Source organism: Passer domesticus, chromosome 20 (genome assembly GCF_036417665.1).
Source record: "Passer domesticus isolate bPasDom1 chromosome 20, bPasDom1.hap1, whole genome shotgun sequence".
NCBI lineage: Eukaryota > Metazoa > Chordata > Aves > Passeriformes > Passeridae > Passer > Passer domesticus.
Genome location: NC_087493.1, coordinates 3,276,920 through 3,290,819, shown reverse-complemented (window position 1 = coordinate 3,290,819; position 13,900 = coordinate 3,276,920). Strand labels below are relative to the sequence as shown.

At 46.1% G+C, this 13,900-nt stretch overlaps 1 protein-coding gene across 4 annotated transcripts in view; it reads left to right on the top strand.

Moving 5' to 3' along the window:
* The window catches only part of KCNJ16 (potassium inwardly rectifying channel subfamily J member 16), a 41,020-nt gene that overhangs the window by 8,489 nt on the left and 18,631 nt on the right, over positions 1-13,900 (top strand). For 2 of the 4 annotated variants that reach the window (XM_064395303.1, XM_064395301.1), the window contains exon 3: positions 10,985-11,092. The exons of the other annotated variants lie outside the window; for them this stretch is intronic. The gene's annotated coding sequence lies outside the window, so the exon portion shown is untranslated. The remainder of the gene's footprint in view (positions 1-10,984; positions 11,093-13,900) is intronic. 4 annotated transcript variants of the gene reach the window in all.

Sequence of the window (13,900 nt, the reverse complement as noted above, 5' to 3'; positions counted from 1 at the left end):
TAGGTTAATTTGTTTTCCAGCACAAACCCACATGAAACCTAAACCGCTAGAAGGTTGTTTTTCTTTTTTTTTTTTTTTTTTTTTTTATTTCGCTCTGCACGGCGGAGGGTTGAGCTGATCCCGCTGGGGCCGGGGGATGTCGGGGGTTTCCCTTCCAGCGCTGCCGGAGCCGCTCCCGCTCGGGGCTCCGGAGCCGCCGTGGTGCTGAAGGGATAGCGCCGGAGCGCCCGCACCCGTCCGTGTCCATCCCTGTCCTTCCGTGCCCATCCCTGTCCTTCCGTGTCCATCCCTGTCCATCCCATACCCATCTGTGTCCAACCCTGTCCTTCCATGTCCATCCCATACCCATCCCTGTCCTTCCGTGTCCATCCCTGTCCATCCCATACCCATCTGTGTCCAACCCTGTCCTTCCATGTCCATCCCATACCCATCCATGTCCATCCCTGTCCTTCCACGTCCATCACTGTCCATCCCATACCCATCCGTGTCCATCCCATATCCATCCCGTATCCATCTGTGTCCATCCGTGTCCATCCCTATCCATCCATGTCCATCTGTGTCCATCCCATATCTATCATGCCCATCTGTGTCCATCCATGTCCACTCATGTCCATCCCAGACCCGTCCTGTGTTCATCTGTGTCCATCCCATATCCATCCGTGTCCATCTGTGTCCATCCGTGTCCATCCCGTACCCATGCATGTCCATCTGTGTCCATCCGTGTCCATCCTGTGTCCATCTGTGTCCATTCCATATCCATCCTGTGTCCATCCATGTCCATCCGTATCCAACCCATGTCCACCTTGTGTCCATCTCGTGTCCATCCCCTGTCCAACACGCACCTGCCCCACACCTGACCCCACGCCCTCCTCCTGCCCCTCTTTCCCAGTCATTTCCCACGAAGGGAAGCAGTGTCCAAGTGCTCCAACGCTGCTTTCTGGAAGAAAAGTTGTTCAGAGCAGCGTTCCTGCCCCAAAGTTGGTTTTAGGATTGACACAGAAGTGCTGAGGGTGGAAAAGATGTCTGAACTCGCTGAGTCCCACCATTAACCCAGCATGGCCAAATCCACTGCCCTGTGTCCCCAGGTGCCACATCTCCATGATTTTAAATCCCTCCAGGGATGGGGACTCCACCACTGCCCTGGGCAGCTTTTCTGGGAAGAGATTCTTCCTGACATCCAACCCAAACCTCTGCGGTACAGCTTGAGGCTGTTTCCTCTTCTCCCATCACTTGTCACCTGGGAGCAGGGATACAGGCCCCACCTCTCTCCACGCTCCTGTCAGGAGTTGTGCAGAGCCAGAAGGGCCCCCTGAGCCTCCTTTTCTCCAGGCTGAGCCCCTTTCCCAGCTCCCTCAGCCTCTCCTGGTGCTCCAGACCCTTCTCCAACTCAATTGTTTTTCTTTGGGGTCACTCCAGCACCCCAATGTCCATGGATAATATCCAGTAAGTTCCATGGAGCTCAGTTTCTCCTCCTGTGTGAAAAACACTGAGATTTTAAACACCAGGAGTTCTTCATGCCCCCAGTGCTGGGCTCTTGTGCTGCTTTGCCAGCACAGGGCCAAGAATTCATCTCCAGCCTGAATGGCCTCAGCCTAATGAGGTGGGACACACGTTAGTCCTGGTGCTAAGCTGCTGCAGGGGGGTGTTGGCTGTTGTTGAACAGCTGCTGGATGCTGCCCCAGAGGGAAATCCACCCCCGGGTTGTGTTTGGGGTTGTAAAGTTTGCAGGCGTGCTGGGGAAACAGCAGAGCCACGGAGCTGTTCTGAATTATTCACAATGTTCAGTCACACAGAACAAGGACCATAAACGCAGGGGTCAGGTGCTGGCTGGGCACGGACAGGGGCACAGGGCACCCCCGGGGCAAGGGCTGCTGCTGAGCCCTTCATTAGCATTTTATTAATTAGCAACTGCCCTCTGGCCTGTGCAACCGCCTGCATCCAGACCGCTCAAAAGTCATGTAACCCCCCTGCAGAGGCTGGGCACAGGCAGAGGGAGGTTCTGGGAGACATCTGCAAGGAGTACAGGACCTGCAATTATGGATGTCAGAGAAAATTCTGGATTTTTTTACTCAAACATTTATAAAAAAATTATAACATTCTCTTCCTCAGTAACACCTGAGAATAGGTAGGACCAGGGGTTCAGTAGGACCAAGAGATCAGCTCTGAGGTTGGCAAGGGCTGGGCTATTTCTATTTATCAATTTCCCATCTGAACCCCGTGTTGAATATTTAGGATTTCCATGGAAACATATTTGTTAGTGAAAAGTCAGAATTTTTCTTACTCAAAGACTTTTGAAAATAACCCAACTTTCTGATATGTGGTAGCACCTGTAGGACCAAGGGGTCAGCTCTGAGGCTGGTAAGGGCTGGGCTATTTCCATTTATTGATATCTGAACCCCCTGTTGAATATTTAGGATTTCCATGGCAACATATTTGTTGGTGAAAAGTCAGAATTTTTCTTGCTCAAACACTTTGAAAAAAGCCCCAACTTTCTGTTCCTCAGTAATACCTGTAGGACCAAGGGGTCAGCTCTGAGGCTGGTAAAGGCTGGGCTATTTCTGTTTATCAATTTCCCATCTCAACCCCCTGTTGAATATTTAGGATTTCCATGGAAACATATTTGTTGGTGAAAAGTCAGAATTTTTCTTACTCAAATATTTTTGTTCCTCAGTAATACCTGCAGGACCAAGGGGCCAGCTCTGAGGTTGGCTAGGGCTGGGCTATTTCTATTTATTAAATAACCCATCTGAACCCCCCGTTGAGGGCTGAATATTTAGGATTTCCAAGGTAACATGTTTCTGAGCCCCTCTTCCAGCCAGACTGAGGCTTGTCAGCTGATCCAGGGGTGCTGGAGGTGGCAGCTGAATTTATTCAAGCAATCACATTCCCCTTGCCAGGCTAATGCCCATGAATACGGAGTTGGAGTTGACAGGGATTCCATCCCCATGAACATGGATAATGTTCCAGCCCTGGAGAGCAGCATTTAATTGATGAGTGGGATTATATTTACACAGCAATTATAACAAAGTCAAGGTTGGCTTTCTGGGAAAGGCTATTTACTTTGTCCTCGCTGCCTGGTTGTCCAGGAAAGCTTTTCCTTTATGGAGGAGAAAAAAGAAAAAAAGAGAGCAAATGCACTCAGCTCTTTTCATAGCCTGCAAATAGCCCATGAAGGCAACTCAGGAGCCATGCTGGGGTTGCCTTGGCTACCTCCATTAATTTACTCCATTGTGACAGGGATGCTGATTGTTTATCCACTGAGGAATTAATAGTCAGGCCCTGCTATCCTCAGATGGCTGCTCGGGGCCAATGTAAAATGGATAAGGGCTCATTGTAAATCCCACATGAGTCAATGGGCATCTCTGTCCCCGTTCCCTGCAGAGCTGGAATTAGCCAGCCCCGCTGCCGTGCCCTGAAATATGGATTTTCTGTCCTCAGGGCACCTCTGCAAGGTAAGGTAAAGCCATGCACTCAGGTCAGGGATGGAAAGCTGGAGAGGTGACCTCAGAATCACCCAGCAGTCCTGGTCCTTGCTGTCCCTGCAGTCTGGATTTCTCTCCATGGGGTGTGGAGAGGGGGAAGGAGCGTGCCTGGGTTTGTCCAGCTTGGAGCTGGGTGCAGGGAAGCAGCTGGAGCTGGAAACTGGGTGGTAATTTCACATCTTGTGTAGTCAGAGAGAGCAACAGCTGCATTCAGGTGCCTTTTTATGGGGCCTAGCTGGAATTAAGGAATGGAATTAAAAGGCTTTGGGAATAAGAGGGTGGTGAGGAGCTCAAGGCATCCCTGACCTCTGGCAAGGCAAGCAGAAATGTGCAGATTCCCAGTGAGCACCTGCAGAGAAAGGGGAGCAGAGCTGGGGTCAGCAGCCAAAGCCCAGTGCCACACTCATCCTCCCTCATGGGCAGACACTGGGAATCCTGACATTCCCACGTGGTCAGGAACATTTATCCCAATATTCCCAAATTCAGAAACATTTATCCCAACATTCCCACATGGTCAGGAACATTTATCCCAACATTCCTAAACGATCAGGAACATTTATCCTGACATTCCCAAATTCAGAAACATGTATCCTGACATTCCCATATGGTCAGGAACATTTATCCTGATATTCCCAAATCCAGAAACATTCATCCTGACATTCCCAAACAGTCAGAAACATTTATTGTGATATTCCCACATGTCAGGAACATTTATCCCAACATTCCCAAACGATCAGGAACATTTATCCTGACATTCCCAAATTCAGAAACATTTATCCTGACATTTCCAGATGGTCAGGAACATTTATCCTGACATTCCCAAATGGTCAGGAACATTTATCCTTCTCTTCAACTCTGAATTCAGGATATATTCAGTGGGATTTAGGTCCATCTTAGTTATTGCAGAGGGGGAAAATCCCTACATGGCTTATCCTGTGCCAGAGACAGGGAAAACCACCTGGGTGTCTTGAGCTTTTTACCACAAAAAGAGCTTTTTTTTCCCCTCTTAGCCCAAGCTAAGTCCTGACATGGAAATTTTCTCCACAGTTGACATTAGAATTAACTTGTTGACATCATTAGCAGAGCACATAATAGATAGGTGGACTGCTCTGATATTTATCTTTAGGTCAACAGCCCTTGAGACTCCAGAGGCAAATTAGAAAAAAGCAAAGGCTCTTTATTAGTAGAACTTAATTTAACAGTATTCAAACTTCATTAAGGAGTAAAAAAAAATGACCCTTCTTAATGCAGTCTTGCTTTATAAAGTATGGAATAAGAATATTAGATTAGTTTGATCCTGGTTCTTATTAGGCACCACAGTAGATGAGAATGCACAAATTCCCTCCCTGAGTTAGGGCCCTGGGATGTCAAATCAAAGCCCAGGTGCTCCACAACCCATTTCCTTTCCTCAGTGTTTTATGTTTCCTAGCCCTGTAATTCTCCCCAGGAAACCAGCAGAAATCTTAATTTCTTCCCTCCCTCCCTGCCCCGAGTAACAGCTCTGGTGATTTAAACAAGCAAGCACATGTTCTTCCACTGTCTGCACCTCCTGCTCGCCAGAAACGGGGATGTGGTGAGGAAAACCATGGAGGAAAGGAAAGGAAATGACATTAACCTTTTCCATCTGATAAATAAGGGCTCTATTCAGCTGCAGTAATCCACATCCTTCCCTAGAGATCCACTTAATGTAATACCTAAGGGCTCAGGTAATTTCACTTTATTTCCACGCTGGCCAGCTGATTTCTTGGTGAATTACTGAGTCCCTGTGCACGTGGAAAAGGACTGGAGCCCTCCTGCCATTCCCAGCACCCTGAACAACCTCTCAGATGTGCCAGAGGCTCTGTGACACCCCCAGGGCTTTTCTGTGCCCCCAAACAGGGATTTCTGTGCTGATTTTCGTGGGACCACCACTCTGTGAGCACTGAAGGTCCCATGAGCTGCTCTTCTCTGCAGGGAGCCCCTCCCTGCCCAGTCAGACATTCAGCAGCTGCAGTTTTTATGGGATTGAAAGAGAGTTTGAGCTTGGAATGGGTGGAAATTCAGAGCAACAGCCTCAGCCAGGTCACAAAAAGGGTTCTGCAGGTGTTTTCTGGGGTTTGAGGTGATGGATTGGGATCAGTGGCCACTGCAGGGTGGGTTGAGGGATCAACACGCTCAAAGAATAAAATTTGGGGATTTAAATGTGTTTTTCTCCCTTTCTCCCTTTCTCCCTTCCAAGGAGCCTGTGGAGACAAGGGATGTCTGCAGGCACTGAGGGAGAGGTTTTCAGGGCAGGACAGGGAACCAGGGAACACAGATCCCCTTGGGAACACGGGATTTATCTTAGTGTCAGGAAAATTAATCCACAAACACCAGAGGGTTCTGTCCAAAAAGGAGACAGAGGAGTCCTGTAACTTTATTTGAATAAAGGGAGAGGCCATTGGGCATTTCCCTGGGGTCTCTCAGAAGTTTTAGAGGATGCAGGCTCCTGTTTATCCCAATTTCCCAGCCACATTTCCCTCTCTCTTTCCCCATTGGCTGAGATATTTGAGAGATAAAGACTTCCCAGAACATCCAACACCCCCTTCTAATGTGTATCCCCACTGGTTTTCTTTTTCTTTGTCTCTCTGTTTGGTTTTTTTTCTCTTGAAAAAAGTCTTGAGTGGGTAACAGTCTGTGTCAATTAGTGGAATTCCTATGAAATTTATTTTCCCCCATTGCTCCTTTCACCTCTCAGTATCTGGCCTTATCTACCATCACAGCTTGTTTGTCAAGACATCTCCTCATTCCTCTCAAGCCCTCCTCTTCTTATTTTCTCAATAATTGTCTTTACAAACCTTCTTTATCATTGACTTCACTTTTTTTTCCTTTGAACTTTTTGGGGTTTTTGTTCCTTTTTTTAACTTTTTGTTCCTGGGTCCTTTTTGGTTTTGGGATTATTTGCAGCAGCATCATTTTCTGTCCTTCTGTAGCCATTTCTGGATCTGCAGGCAAGGCTGCCACCTGCATCCCCTTGATCACATATTGAATAAGTGGCACTAAGCAAGGGACCACACATGGTAAAAAGAGAGTTTCTACAACACGTAAGAGGAAAAAAAACTCATTTAACCCATAATCCACCAGGTAACCACAAAACCAGGTCCCATTCCCATCTTTTCCAAATTCAGACTGGTACATGAGCTAACTTTTTTATTCTCTGAGTTGAGGCTGTGGGTTCTGTAATGCAGTGATTATTTCATTGATATTTTCTGTATGTTTTTGTGCATTGTATTTATTGGTTATTACTTCATCAACTACTCTGTGTGTAGGAAGATGTTTTGTAGTTGTTGAGTTTTTAAGTGTAGCAGCGTTATGTAATCTTAGATTCACAGAGTCCCAGAGAAAGGGAAAAGACTCCTTGGTTCTGTATTGGGAAATTGTTTATATGTATATATATATATATATATATATAAATATATAAACAAACAAACAAACAAATAAATAAATATATTTATAATCTTAGATTCACAGAGTCTCAGAGAAAGGGATTTAAAAGAGTCCTTGGCTCTGTATTTGGAAATTATTTGTGTACTTAGTGTAAAAGAGTTTTTAGTTGGTCTTTTGGGACAGTCATGAGATGTTCCTTGATCATTGAGTCTAGGAGATCTAAGGTGGCTCTTCATGATCTGGATATTACTTTTCTTATAACTATATTTGATTAACTCTGAAGTGTTTTGACTTTTGTTGTTGGTTTCTCTTCTTCAGCTCCTCTGTTCTGACTGACTTGTAGTCACCAGTTTTGGTTTTAGTTTTACTAGTCTCTAGGGATTTTTGAGAGTTTGTTTCATTTCTTTTCTTGGTTGGGGTTTTTTTGTGTTTGTTTGTTTTTGTTTTTTTTTTTCTCTGGATATTTTTATAGTTTGTTTATCTGTTTCTTCAGGGAGGTTTCAACTCTGATAGTGTCTTCCTCACACGTGAGGATTTGTTTCACCACTCTTCCACTGTCATCTATTTGCAAACAGCAGTTTGAGTAATTTCATTTTCCACACATTAGTATTGATCCACAGCCCTCTGAAACCATGGGAATCCTGTCACTGGCACCAAGGCATTTGGGATGAAGTTCCTGCATTTTGAGACATGTTCCTTCCTCTTTGATATTTTTTTTCCTTTAGGGAGTGTAGCTACCAGAACATAACAACCCAAAGTTGGGTGCAATTTTGCAACTTTTCTGATGCTGTAACGAGCTGTGCTCCCAGGGTTCATTATGAGGCTGTCTTGAAACTTGCTGGTGAAACAGGAAAAACAAGAAATCCGACCTCGCTGCAGTGCTTAATTGAAGTGCATTTATTGACTGCTTTAAAGCTCTTATAGCAACTGTGTTTGCTGAGAACTGGGGGCCTTTGGTTTAATTCACCCATAGCAGAAAAAAACCTGTCACACTGCAGGGCTGGACTGGGATTGGGCTGGCAGCTGCAGCTGGAGATTGGAGATTTCCCTCTGCTTGTGATGCTGCTCAGCTTCTCTCCCTCTCCAGGAGTCCCATGAGGGATGAAAATGCCAGAGGTAAAGCTAGAGCATCATGCTGGGCAGTTTTTGGTGATTTCTTGGTGCCAGGGCAAGTAACCTGAATCAACAAAGAGAATAAACCCCTTTGCTAAAAGATCTTAAAGATTCGTCAAGCTGCAGATCTTTTAAAGAGTCTGGAGCTCCAACCTCATAATGCTGAGGGAAGACTGAGAAAAACCTAAATCAGTGCCCAAGGGAGCTGCAGTTGGATCTCTGCTGGGAAATCTACCTTTGATCCAGCAGTGCTAACACTGGGGTGTGCTTAATGCTGCTAAATTCCTATCCCCATCCATCTGCACTGGAAATTCAGGCTGGAATTTCAGCCTGGAAATGCAGAAAGCTGCAGTGTGTGACCTGAAGAGCAGTTCCTCGCCTCCCTCAGCAGGCAGTGGTGCCTCCAGCCACCACCCATGGAAAACAAGGGCGATTCCAATGTGAGAGAGGGAGAGAGAATGATGCATCTGACTCCACCATCAGAAGGCTAATTAATTACTTTATTATACTATACTATGTACATTGCATCTAAACTGAATCTGCCCTGCACTCAGCCTTGCTCACAACTGCACAGAACTGCACTCATCTCTGATTGTCCCGTGACTGTCTCGTGACAGTCCAACACACACACACACACACACACACACACACACACACTCTCCTGGCCCTGACCGGCCAAGGGAACAAAACAAAACTTTGGATAAACAATCTCCATATTGCATTCTACTTTGACACAACTCAGGCACAACAAGTGATAAGAACTGTGTTTTCTTTCTCTGATGTTCAAAGAATGTGAATCCCAGAAATATTCCTGGGAAGAAGTGTGTCTTGCTTTTCTCTTTGAAGAGAATGTGGTGACATCCACCCATTAGCACTGAACTTTGCCCGGTTCTGTCTGGATTCCAGGAACTGGTTCCACTGGCAGGAAAGAATTCTGAGCTTTCTGCCTTATCTCTGTGTCCATCTTAAGAGGGGAGCTGAGCACAACTGAGAGCAGTTTCCTGATGAAAGAGGCAGGGTGTGAATGCAGGTGGCTGAAGGGATGGAAAGAAGTCCTGGAAGAGATGGAATGAGTCCATGGATGTGGCTCTCCCCTGGTGCAGGAGATAAAGCTGAGCTTGCAAGAAGTGCAAGGAGATGTTTTTGGATATGATGTCACACTGACTCCGTGTGAGTGATGCCTCAGGCTGCAGCTTTTCTATTTTTCAGGTTCTGTGCTGCTTTAGTGTGTGGGTCTGGGCTCACATCAGGGGATGCTGAGCTCTCTGCACAGAGCAGGGACACAAAACAATTCCTGCTCCAGCTGGGCACCAAGGACAAATGATCCAAATCTCAGCCCAAGAGCACAAACCCCGTGGGCTGGAGAGAGAAAAACAAGCAGGATGGGACTGCAGGGGCTGCAGCTGGAACTGGACAATGAACTGCAATGTGCACATGGAGCAGAGCTGAGCCCAGGGAGAGACCCCGGCAGCGCTCGTGCATTTTGGGACCATTTGGGTTCATCTTGGGTGCAGCCCTGGCTGGGCTCTTGTGCTGCCCCAGGTGGATCCATGGAGGAGATCCTTTGAATAAATCCCTGCTTTATTCTGTAGCTCTGCCCAGCCTCTGCTCCAGCTCAGCTTCTCAAGGCATCATGACACCCGTTGATTTCATCTCCATAATGTTAAATTAAAGTGGCTGGGGATTTTTTCCAAGTTTTGGAACCCTTTTGGCTTTTCAGAGCTGGGACACCAGCACCACTGAGGCAGGTAAAGGAAGCCTCTGAATCCTCATTGTTCCAACCCAGGTGCAAATCTGACCCGGAGGAGATGGGGCTCTATTCAAGGAGTCTGTGATGCAAATTTATGCAGATGACAGTCATTACTCCACTGTCTGTTTGTTTTTCTGCTTGCTGGGTCAGGAAGAGGCAGGACTCTGCAGAGAACAGGCCTGGAAATTGCAGATTTGTGCCCAAACTGCCAACTTAAAAAAGCTTTAGAGACTGAAGAAGACTGACTGTAATTTCTTTTGGAGTTTGCAGGGGAGTGGGAGGGTGGAATTGTTTCACCACCGGCCACCAACCCCTTGGCTGCTCTGTCCTGGCATTTATTGGCAGATGCTCGTGCCATGGGTTGCCAGGAGCAAAGCTCCATGGCCAGGAAGGCACAGGCACCAGCACCTGAATTAGTTTGACACAGCCCTAATTAAGAATTTATTGATAAACCTGGGGTCAAATCAGTGTCTGCATCCTGGTTCTAAAAGCATTGCAGTAGAGCATTCCCAGGAATGAGTTTTTTCACCTGAGCCAGAACACCTGGACAGGCCTGTGGAAGTGGAAGCTTTCCACACTGACCCCATTTCTGTGCTCACTGTGACCTGGTAAAATCCTGCCCCAGCTCTCTGGGATCCTCTCACCTCTCAGGGGACAGGGACAGAAGCTGAGCTGCTCTCTGTGCAGCCAATTCAGAGCACGGAGTAAAGCACGAATTTAAAATAACCTGCAGTGAGGTTACCAGCAGCACGGGTTTCTGAGTGGAAAAAAACAGGTCTTCAGACACCTCTGGGTGACATTTATTCCCCAGACTGGTGCTGGGATGCAAGGATAAAATCCAAGGTCCAAAGATATCTGTGCTGCCTTCAGAAAGCCCTTTCCACTTGTTCAACAGCCCTCTTGTCAAGGCTGCAGTCACCTCTGGATCAGTTCTCAGGAAAATGGGGAAGGTTTGGGGTCAGGTCGGTTCCTGGTGTAAATCCTTTGGTTGTTTCACACTTCTTGCAAAGCAGACCTTGAGCCTTTTTCTCAAAAAACACTTGGAAAACTGCTGGGCTCCCCAAAGTAGCATTTTTCTCACCAGCTCGAATGTGCTGAAAGGACGGGATTTTCTGTGAACTTTTCCCAAACAGTCTTGCCTTCTTTTTTCTTCTTCTTCTTTTTTTTTTTTCCCTTCTCTTTGAGAAGGGGAGGAGTTGTGTCTAAAAAAACAAACCCAACCTGTCGTTCTCAGCTCTGCCAACCTGTCAGTCCAGCCATGCAAGAAGAGAGGGAGAGAGACAGAGCAAAGGAGAGGAGGGAGTGAAGCAGAGATTCTTTGAAATCTCAGCAGGACATTAAGGTAAAGCCCATTTCTCACCTCCTTAATTACTGTTTTCCCTGTGTTTGTACACGTGAACAGAAATTCTGTTGCCTTAGAGAGCTCTAAACTGACTAAACACCCCGCGTGGGAATAACCTGCTTGTGGTTCAGCTGGAGGGGTGTTTTGAGTGTAACCTGGCAGCTCGGTAGTTGTTGTTTGGAAACACGGTTTGAGTGGCTGGAATTCGTGTTAATTTGAATATTAAAGAGAGGCAGAGCTTGTTCGAGCCCATGTTTAGGGAGGGTGCTAAGCGGTGTAATTGCAGGGCTGAGCCAGGCTCTAATTACCGCAGATCAGGGTGAGAACTTGTCAGAGGACGTGGGAAATGGATTTGTAGGAATTTTTTAAAGCTCTGTAGAAGGCTCACATCGTGTGCATCTGTATGTAAACTTTGAGATAAGAAATGCTGACTGAGAAATACCATGGAATAAGAGAAACGGAACTAGAAACAAGTTTCAAAGGATGGCCTTACAAATCAGACTGGATACTGGGGAGAAATAGAACTAAATTGTAGTAGGACCTGCATCCATCATTTTAGATAATTGGCTTTAAGGCATTTGCAGGATGGCGTGGTTAAAGCTAATAAGCCAAGAAACGTTTATAGTGTATTGTAATTAGGAAATAATTGGCTTCTGATTGTGATGGTGTGAATTATAACACTGTATTGTCTCACCCTTCTCATGAGATTGCAAATGGAATAAAAGTTTTTAAATACCCTTCAGTTACCCCATCCCTGGGTCAGGAAAAGCCATAATCCAACAGGAGAGGAGGGAAATCCTTCCAGAGCTGCCAGCTGCAGGGCTCTGTCACCTCCTCCCGGAGCACCTGGCGTGGCCCCAGGTGGGGATGGGCTCTGGGACCACCCAGACCCTGGGGCTGCCCCACTCTGGCAGCTCCTCCGTGCCCTTCTGTGCTGCTTTTTTAATCCTGGAGGAGCTCAGCACCCTCTCAGAGCTGCCCTGGGGTTCCTGAGCCAGGCGGGCAGAGCAGCACAGGCACCCTCAGCTCATCCCGGGGAAACTGAGGCTGGCAGGGTGTCAGAAAGGCTGCTGGGAATGACTCAGAGGGATCGCTCTGCCTGGGGAGCCTGCTCAGGGTTTGTTGGGGCGACTGGGTGAGTGTGGGCCGAGGAACAAACAGGAATATTCACAATTTGTTGGGTCTGAGTGTCCGTGGATGAGCACCTGTGTGACCCCATTCCTGTGCACAAATGTGTCTGTGCAAGGAGCCTGCAGAGAGGCTTTTCCCCCTCCTAAACCATGAAAATCCCCCAAAAAAAGGTGAGAAAACAAGAATCCTTTGTGGTATTTTCTGAGACCCTGGTGAAGGTGAGGAAATAATGAATTTGACTCCATGTTTTTAGAAGGCTATTATATTATATTATATTATATTATATTATATTATATTATATTATATTATATTTATTATATTATATTTATTATATCATATTATATATGTTATACTAAACTGTACTAAAGAATAGAGAAAGGATACAGACAGAAGGCTAAAAGATAATGAAAAACTCATGATTTTTGCTACAGCTCTGACACAGCTGGATGGTGATTGGTTATTAAGTACAAACAATTCACAGGACACTAATGAAACATACACCTGTTGGTTAAACTATATCTAAACCACATTTTAAAACAGCAAAGCACAAAAGAAACAAATCAAATAATTATTGTTTTTATTTTCCCCTGAGGCTTCTCATCTTCCTAGGAGAAGAATTTTAAACAAATATTTTTTTTTCAAAAAATATAATAATAACAATCCTGCTCATCCCCCTTAAAAATCCCTCTATTCCTATATTTCTACACCCTGAGCAAACATTTGAAGCTGTCCTGAAAACTGAGATACCTTTCTGAGCAGGCTGAGGATCCGGGTAGGTCACACCAGAGGCAGAGTGGGGGCAGGATTTCCTCTCCTTGCTGACTTTGGGGTTTCCACTCCTGTCCAGAGCAGCTCACCTGAGCAGAGCAAGCTGAAAGGTGGCAGAGATAATGCACTGGAAGGCTTGGCACGCCTTGGCCAGGGCTTTGCTGACACAGTCCTGGCTTCTGCATCTTCCTTGCTGTCAAACTTCCTCACATCCTTGTGCCTGTGCTGTGATCAGAGCTCTTCTCCAGGCTGTGGCCACCACAAGCCTGGAAACCCAGAGGGAATCCAGGCTGGGAGGGCTGAAAATCCAGGCTGGGAGGGCTGGAATCCAGAGGGGATGCAGGCTGCTCTGTCTGGATAAAAACCTTTACACAGTCCTGGTGTTACATCATTTTCCTTTTTTTCTGGGATTGTGTTCTCCTGGGAGCCCTGACTCATTCTCTAGGGATGGTGATACAGAGTGTGATTATAAACATTTAATTAATAGAAAAACCTTCTTTTAGAGTGTTTTCTGTAATATTGTTGCCGGAGCTGGAATGGAGAGGGAGTGCTTTTTGAAGTGAATGTAGTGGGTGGAGAAGAGGAAGTGAATATTTAAGTTTTGGTGGAGATAAACTTTTTTACTCCTTGTTACAGTAACAGAAATTAGTCACTGAAAGAAGGAAAGGAGGAAAATTAACTTTCCTGATCTGCAAAGATTTCACTAATGAATGTCACAGCACTTTTGGATCTTCTCTTCTCTTCTCTTCTCTTCTCTTCTCTTCTCTTCTCTTCTCTTCTCTTCTCTTCTCTTCTCTTCTCTTCTCTTCTCTTCTCTTCTCTTCTCTTCTCTTCTCTTCTCTTCTCTTCCCTTCCCTTCCCTTCCCTTCCCTTCCCTTCCCTTCCCTTCCCACATAAGGTGTGGGTGCA